The sequence below is a fragment of the Cydia pomonella genome, unplaced genomic scaffold, assembly GCF_033807575.1.
Source record: "Cydia pomonella isolate Wapato2018A unplaced genomic scaffold, ilCydPomo1 PGA_scaffold_207, whole genome shotgun sequence".
Taxonomy (NCBI): Eukaryota; Metazoa; Arthropoda; class Insecta; order Lepidoptera; family Tortricidae; genus Cydia; species Cydia pomonella.
This window is the reverse complement of record NW_026907847.1, coordinates 76,298-85,832: the sequence shown is the minus strand read 5'-3', so window position 1 is coordinate 85,832 and position 9,535 is coordinate 76,298.

Genomic DNA, 9,535 nt, shown 5'->3' with positions numbered 1-9,535 from the left:
CCATTTCTTCTTTTTAACATGAACATTGAACACATAAAACAGCGTATCACTTAAGACGTTTCACAAAATACAGTTTTTGCCGCTCATTAATGACGAAAAACTCAGTCGTTATAAAATCATCGCAATTTACTTTTGTCTTATTTGCGATCAAAATAATTAGATCCGAATCTCATTATAGATTAGTATACACATTTAAGTTAGGCATTTCCATTTATTTAATTGTTACATATCTCCAAAAAACCGGCCAAGAACTTGTCAGGCCCTGGTCACATGGTCAATGAAGGTCCGTAGTTGTTCGTCAAAACAAGGGAACTTTAAAGGGGTTTATTGTCGATGGATATACTCGTATTGGATATACGGACTACTGGCCAATAGATAAATACCTTAAAACTAACATAAATATTATACCAATATATTTTAAAACTAATCACTACTAATCACATTATGGCTGTTGCGAAGCCTTAAGGTGACAGTCTATTTCTGACCACAGCTGCACTACTGCTCCGACATTACTGCAGCGGCATGAACGCGTTGGTGTTATTGTCAATTTCCATAGTAAAATGAATGACAAAACCGACTGCACGTAATATGGTGATTTTAACGCATTTCCGACCGCAGCTGCACTACTGCTCCGACAATACTGCAGCGGCCTGAATGCGTCGGTGTTATTGTCAATTTCCATAGTAAAATGATGACAAGACCGACTGCACGTAGCATGGTGAGTTTGGTGTGTGGAGCAACTGCGGCTGCGAACCACACATCAAATCTTTCACCTGTACAGAAATGTCTTTGGTCACAGATATTAGTAGCTCTAAGTAAAGAGGGTATAACCACTACATTCTAAGGAGTTTATTACACCCGCGGCGAAATAAACCCTGATAGTTTCTGTGTTTCGCGATAGACCCCTCTGTATCCTGGCGTTGCTCTTATTGTTTTTTTTTTTTAATGTATCCTGATAAATTCATTAAATACACTGTGCTCTCCTTTTTTCGTAGTTTTCTGAGGACAGCTATAAGCTCGAAAGGGCAAGAGCGATAGACAGGCAAATATACGATTTTCAAATTAAGATTTTCATGGTAGGCAATAAGTAGATAGTAGCTTATGTATGTATGTATTGTAAATATAAATTATTTACATGACTGATAGTCAAAAACCTGGAAATCTAGTTCGCCTTTGTACTAATGATAAGTGTTTTTTTCTTGTTTTGTTTTCATTTTTGTACAATTAAGAGTTTTACTACTACTATGTACTACTAAATTACAGGACGCACTTATATGTTAGAAAAAGATCGATGTAGGTATAATAACTGTTATTCATCATACAATCATGTACACACAGCATACAAATGTGACAATATAATATTTCTTATGATTCTAAGACGGCGTGGTCGTATGCAATTTCCCCTGTCTCTCCTCTTTCTCTCTTTTTCCAAAGTCTGACTTATCCATAGATTTCGGAATTAAAGTAGAAAATGTTTCGAATGAAATACAGCTTACTCTATATCCTCTGTATTTGTGTTAGGATACTACGAAACAATAGTAGATTACATTTTTTTATTGGCTACAATGGTCGCGCACTGTGCGGCTTCAGAGGAATTTCATCCCGCGGGCGCTCCGGCTGTAGTATAAGCTCCCTGCCGAGGTTTACTGAAGGTCTACAGTATGGGTTCTTCAAAAAAGGAGTGTACAGGTTTTTTAAAGGGTCGGCAACGCGCATTCATCACTTCTGGAGTTGGAGGCGTGTTTAGGCTACGGTGACTGCTTGCCACCAGGCGGCGCGTATACTTGTTTGCCACCGACCGAATAAAAAAGTTTAAGTGATGCTCGTATTTAACAGGATTAATTACTGAATTCTCGCTGACAATACCTTGGCACAGTGAATTTGGCGTGATAAAATGTGAAAGTGGCGTAATATCATATTATATACATCGTGGGTTGGTAAAACCTGACAGATTTTAAGCACGCATTCCTGAGGAACAAAACAGCGCTGGTGGCCTAGCGGTAAGAGCGTGCGACTTGCAATCCGGGGTCGCGGGTTGAATTCAAACCCGGCTCGTACCAATGACTTTTTCGGAACTTATGTACGAAATATCATTTGATATTTACCAGTCGCTTTTCGATGAAGGAAAACATCGTGAGGAAACCGGACTAATCCCAACAAGGCCTAGTTTACCCTCTGGGTTGGAAGGTCAGATGGCAGTCGCTTTCGTTAAAACTAGTGCCTACGCCAAATCTTGGGATTGGTTGTCAAGCGGACCCCAGGCTCAGGAAGAAGAAGAAATTCCTGAGGAGCAAAAAATGTTTTGTCAAATTCAGCAAAAAAATGTTTTTTTTTTTTTTCTTTTAGCCGATAAAAAAGACATTTTCTGCTCACAACACGTTATTTCTTTCTACATCTTGGCGAAAAAAAAAACATTGCAACGAAGAAGTAAAGTTTTCTTAATTCATCTATAGATCAAAATTGTGAGTGTTCTTTTTAGTTCAGTAATATTTGTCAGAAGGTATGTCTAACTAAACCAAGTCACATAGGGACAGCGCCGCAGCCAAAAAGGCGTTTTCTCTAAAAGAAGACCGATTACAGTAAACTTTGTATGATATTTTAGTCTCTAAATGCGATTAAGAATACAACTTTAAAATTTATCAAGTTTTACCAGCCCACGGTGTATAATATCGTTTAACTCGTTTATTGTGACACTTTCTCACTTTGTCATTGCAAAGCCATTCCTGAGCTAAAAATAAGCAATCAGTAAGTTGTATTACCAAGTAATATGAATGGCAAAGTTGTTGTTTATCACATGCTAGCATATGGATACTCAATCGTAAGAAAGATTACAAAATTGAACCACGAAAGAAGTGGCAACGGTTTCAAAAGTAAAATTGTATAGAAAGGTGCGGGGGCTTCAAGGAATGAGGGTTAAACAAACTTTGCTACAGAGTGCAACACGAAACTTTTTCATCACACCAACTCAAGGAAAATATTTATTATTCCAATTAATTTATTCGGAATTCTTTCTATCAGCCCCTTGGCTAAGGTAAATAGCTTTCTTCATAAAGGATTTCTTGTCTCGCCAGTCAAGTTTTATATACTTTATCTGCCCGACCACGAGTGCCGTCGCCCATGGACACTTACAACACAAGAGCCATTATAAGATTTAAATTTGTACTTCAGTTTGAAATAGGACACTGGACAATATTAAGTGTAAATTGCGTAATTAAAGCTCTTACAAATCAATTTATTCATTTATTTTTCACTGTTAGGTACCTAAAGAAAGTAAAATTGGTTTAATATGAAAACTCAGAAAGATAAATCTGTAATATTTTCCTAACACTGAACGACTACATTGGAGAATTTATTCTTATGTGTCGCATTGTCATCTCCGAAACCCACGAATCTCTTTGCATAACAGCGTACACCGTATCCATCACGAGCAACACGAGTTCCGCTCTCGTCGGGGCTGTGTGCGGTAGTCGAGGATTTAGCCAAGAGGGGAAGATAATTTCAAAATGTTAACTTACCTTAAGTTAAGATATATTTCTCATCTGCATTCATTTCATTCGAGTAATTTGGTTGTATTCCTTCAATTTGAAGTTAAATTGCTATTTATTTAATCGGCAAACAAACGATCACAATTAAATATCTGGTTTTTTAATAATATTGCGTAGCTGCCTTGGACTGACTGTGACTCTTGTAGAAAGGCAAATCTGTTCTTCGTTTTTGTGTACCATGTAGCATTATCGTCACTTACTTTTTCTCGTATAAAATACAAATAAGTAAATTAGTAATATTATTTATACGTCTGACAGTGACATTATTCATAACTCATTGACATTGACAGTCAACTGACGAACGCTGCCGCGGCTACACGCCGCAAACAGCAGCAGTCAGCCGCTACAGTAATGTCGCAACGGTAGTGCAGCTGCAGTTAGAAATGGACTGTCACCTTTACCCCGCAGTGTCAGAGAGCCGGCCTCGGAACCGCCGCAACTTGACATAAGCAAATGAGAGTAGATCTTCACGCCACTTAAGAGGGGGCGTAAAGGAAATTAGAAGGGAACGAAAGATTTGGCGCGACGCGCGATTCTTGCGGTGGACGATATGGTCGTCGCGCAGGTTTTAACGTTTACCTCAATAACTGTTAATAATTTATACTTCTGTTTAAAATTTTACTCGTGTCCCTCAGCTATTTTATACTCTAAATCTCTGAGACGACGGGTCTGGCCTAGTGCTTATGAAGCCGATGGTCCTGGGTTCGAATCCCGGTAAGGGTATTTATTTGTGTGATGAGTACAGATATTTGTTCCTGAGTCATGGACGTTGTAAGTTGTATTTGTGTTTGTGTAAGAGTCATCCCTATAATATTTATTTATTTAACTATAAAGGTAGGTACTAAAATTGTACTGCTGTGGTATGCAGCGATAACGATTTAAAATAAATCATTGTTTCCGTGTGATTTTGTTCATGATATTTGCCATTGTTAAAATGTGTAACAATTCAATATAATAACTACTATAATTTTACGTTTGCCCCCTGTAAACGTAAGTTGGTAATTTATTCATTAAATAATTGAAATAAAATAAAGGGAGATCTATTTTTTTTCCACAGAAACGCTGTAATAAATATATAGTCTGTCGAATTAACTACGTGCAGACAGCATCCGAAACTATGTAACGGTGTAACATGTGAATGGGACGTGCTTAGGTACCTACTATGTATTCATGTTTGCTAAAACCGAGGAAAAGCTAATTTAACCATTCTATCTCTAAATGTGTTTTAGTTAGATCTAAAGGTCACACAGTGTTATTTAATTCAACGTGGCTAGCAGTGCATATAATTTGGGCCATAGTTTAATGCACCCGTTCAATAGCTAACGAGCACCATTCAATCCTGGTACGTGCGGCTATGAACTAGATTCTATACGACCTGTTCATAAATTCACTACTGGTGTATACTTGGTCAAATTTGGTTACCTAGGTACATGAATTAAATTTATTTTGGAAATGTACTAACACCTGAATGGGGTCTCTATTGTTTTCCATAAAGTTATAAGTCACAATGTATTGTTTTTCCGCATTTTCGTTAGCCATAATTTGGTTTATCTCAGAAACGCGTAACTTTTTAGAATTGCAATAAAAAACCCTAACCGAACCTAACCTATTCTAAGGAAATTCCTGAAAAATTAACGGTAGAATTATGACTAATGATAATATGACTTTCATTACAATATGACTTTCAATAATTATGTCAAACAAAGGGATCCGTATCTGAATGATGTCATTTAGTTATCGTGCATCTCGCTCGCGCCTATACATGTACGGACTCGTACGAGCGAAATGCACAATTATTGATTTGTTTTTTTTTTTTTCGTTTTTACTTTCATCTGCCATCGGCTTTCTTAGCCATAATCAGATTGTATGTATCTATAAATTTCTTTTTCCAGGTGATGGTCCATTAACCACCATTCCTTTATGTGAAGACAGGGGGTAGGTTATTCTCTCTGGTCTATTTCCAAGATCTGCCACCTTTTGAGTCTTGTGATGTTACTGTTGTCGTTTAATGGGTCTCTGGCAGGTTCGTTCTCATTATTTGTAAGCCTTTCCTTATATTTCTTTAAGAAGCTATTTACTTCCTCTTTGATGGTTGGTATATGTATTTTTTTATTGCGTATAAACCAGGGTGCACAAGATATTGTTCTGAGAGCAATGAGCAATATACTGGAATCTTTGAAGGTTCTCGAGGTTAGAATTGCTGGCTGAACCCCAGAGTTGTATACCATACGTCCAGATAGGTTTTATAACACATTTGTATACCAAAAGTTTGTTACTGAGCGTCAGAGGGAACTGTCTTCCTATTAGCCATAGTAAGCGCTGAAATTGTATGCTAGTTTCATTTTTCTTTGCTTTGATGTGATTGGCCCAAGTGAGCCTCCTATCTAGGTGGAGGCCTAGGTATTGAACACAGCATTTACTGGGTAGTGTCTCTTCTCGTAGGGTTACAGGCGGGCAGTCTCCTTTTCGTAAGGTAAATGTTATTTGGAGTGACTTTGATGTACTAGCCTTGATTCTCCATTTTTCAAGCCACTGGTCGATTTTTTGCAGTTTTTGTGATGCTGCAACGGGGCCTTTGTTAGCGACAAGGCACGCGTCAGCATATGTTGCTGTAACGACGTCTTCTGTACATGGAAGATCTGCAGTATAAATTGAGTACAACACCGGGCCAAGAACGGAACCCTGGGGAACTGAGGCCTTGATGTCATAGAGTTGGGAGTATTCATCGCTAAATTTAACCTGGAACTTTCTTTCGAGTATATACGATCTTAAAATCATATATAATGAGTTTTGTAGTAAGTTTTTCAGCTTGAATAGTAGCCCCTTGTGCCTGACGCGGTCAAAGGCTTGTTGTATATCAAGAAATGCGGCAGCGTAATATTCTTTGCACTCTAGAGATTGTCTTATCTTAGCTACTACACGGTGTACTTGTTCAACTGTAGAGTGATTTTGACGGAAACCAAATTGGTGGTCAGGTATTATGTTATTCTCTTCCAATACTGGTTTTAACCTGCAGAGCAAGATTTTCTCAAAGGTTTTGGATAATATTGGCAGTAAGTTGATGGGTCTGTACGAGCTTGGTTCTGTTGGAGATTTTCCTAGCTTTGGTATCATGCATATCTGGGAGACTTTCCAAAGCTTGGGGTAGTACTGTATTCTTAGTATAGCGTTGTATAGCATGGTAAGGAATATCACTGGTTTTCTTGTAAGGTGTCTGAGAATCTCAGCTGTTACAGCAATAACTGAATGACATTATTTTGATGTCAGTGTACGCTCGAATTGGCCTGCAGGTTGCCCACACCACACATTTCTGAATACGAGTCTGAATCTCTCAGTGCAAAAGTGACGGTATTTGGTTGACGAAATGTGACTTTTTGACACTGACAAATTGTTCGAATCGGGCAGTCCATTTTTAGTAGTAAGTAACTGTAATTCGTGTATTCATATTCTACTGTCCTGGACTCGATTTGTGTAACTTCCCTGCATACGGAAGTTCTCATGAACTTTATATAGATTATAATAGGGTTGTTTCCATCTACAAATCTTAGGACAGAATAGTATCCCAATAAATTCTTATGGATTATAAAAACATGTTAAACTACCCTTAGTGGACCTCTAATGAGTATATTTTTGTAAATAATGAATTTAAAATATCTTTTAACACACGTCACGTGACCCAAGTCGAAACGACATTGAAGATTCTGATGACGTCACAACTCACGGTTTGACACTGGAATATAACCGCGAAAATCGAAGTTCGTCATTGCGGGCATTTTTCTGTCATTCTAATTACGTCTTAGTAAGAGTAAAATCCGTCACCGTCATACAATTTTCAAAGAGCGTTTTGGGCGCGAAAGCATGGGTCACAATATATTTTGTTAATTTAACATATAATGTATAAAGCCGTTTTTTTGATTTTTTTTTATTACCACGACGGTGGCAAACAAGCATACGGCCCGCCTGATGGTAAGCAGTCACCGTAGCCTATGGACGCATGCAACACCAGAGGCATTATATGCGCGTTGCCGACCCTTTAAAAACCTGTACACTCCTTTTTTGAGGAACCCCATATTGTAGCCCCTCGGGAAAACCTCGGCAGGAAGCTCATTCCACAGCCGAAGCGTTCGCGGGAGGAGGGTTTTTAGGATAAAAGTTAAATTTTAGGGCAACGTTTGGTTAATATGTAGGTAGAACGTATTACAAGCGTTTCAAAAAATTGGAAACAACCCTATTGTCTACAGGTACCAAATTTAGGGAAGATAAACACGAAATAATAACAAGCAATTGCCAGCTACAGCGAAAAGATTTCGGTGGTGCCATACAAAATAACTGTCAATCGCCATTAATCACGTAACTGTGACTGACAATCGCTTCAATCGGGATTGTAAACAGTCAATTTCACGTCCTTGAAAAACGTGATTGATCATCTTGAGGCCACATTATTCTTGCCTCTCGTAGGGGAAGGTGGGGTGACACCGGATAGTTAAGTAAATTAGATCGTGATATTTACGATTCATTGTTTTCGCTCGATGTATTTTAAAAAGTTTTCATTTCAAAATCAGGAATAATTGAGTATCATTTGGAAAAAACTTAATGAGATCGAATAATTTACAATTTACTACAATTTAAGAGAGGGCTACCGCTAAATTGTAGATTTAAGATTTTTTACGTTTTAATTTTCATTAACGTTAAATTCTAATTTTAAAAAGTCACACGAAAACTAGAATACATTTGCAAGGACAGTGTCTAGACAATACCTTACGAGTAAAAGGTTAAAGTTGGCTCGATAGAAAAAAAAAAAGACGAAAAATGTCTAATTTTCATTTATTTTTAATTGTATATCGTTACTCTACATACCATTACAATATGATTTTTGTATCTCACTAGCAATATTTTAAACATATACATACTTTCAGAGTTATTAAGATAAAACTTAAAAACTTAGGTACGCCATCGCCAAACCTTCCGTCGCAAGTTACACGCGGCGCGCAATATCTTTTGTTTCATTCTAATTTCCTGGCTTTACACCCTCTTAAGAATCCGATTTCATCCCTTGTGTGCGGGTGAAACCGGATACCAATACTTCTATGACTTTCTAAACTCTTTTTTCATTCTGAATACGAGGAAAGCAAAACTTGTATATTTTACAAACCATGACTTAGTATAATAAGATTGTAGTATTTATTGAGGTAACGTTCACGAAGTTCATTTCTAAAATAAATAAAAATATACTGAAGCGTGTACCACCATCACCACCTCGTTTGCTTCTACCCCACGGCTATATTTTTACAGATCTAATTTTGCACAACAATTTAACGGTCAAATTGAGGAACAAAAAACCAGCCAGGATCATGTCGAGCTATGCTCAGTGTAGGGTTCCGTAGTTACCCGTTTATCCTGGGATTCCTGGATATTACAAGCAAAACGACTCACTTTTGCAGCACTGTTGCGGTCTACAAAAAGACACCTTCCTTATACTGTGCTTTTACTAAGAACGGAAGACTTTTTACAAAAAATCATAAACGGCTCAACCGATCATGTTCGCTATAGTTTTCATTAACAGTATTTACTAAGCTTTACTTGTATGATTATTTTAATTATTTTTTGACTCATGTTTACATGGGAGCGAATATTTCTGAAAATATTATCTTTATCAGAAAATGGTTTTTGATGACCCCTATTCATTTAAAAAAGACCTATCCAACGACACCCCCAGGTACACTAATTTTTTTTGTGATTTTTTTACCAGTTTCGTTTCCATGATTGATTTTAAATATCCATACCAAATTGCAGCTTTCTACTACTATCACTAACGACAACGAAGAAAAGCCGCAGACGGACAGACAAACGGACATGGAGAAACTATAAGGGTTTCTAGTTGACTACGGCACCCGAAAAATTAACGATACTTACCGATTTGATACGTGATGTAAGTAGGTAGTTATTTTTATTTATCGTATGGCGGTTACACACTGGTTAAAAAAAAAAAT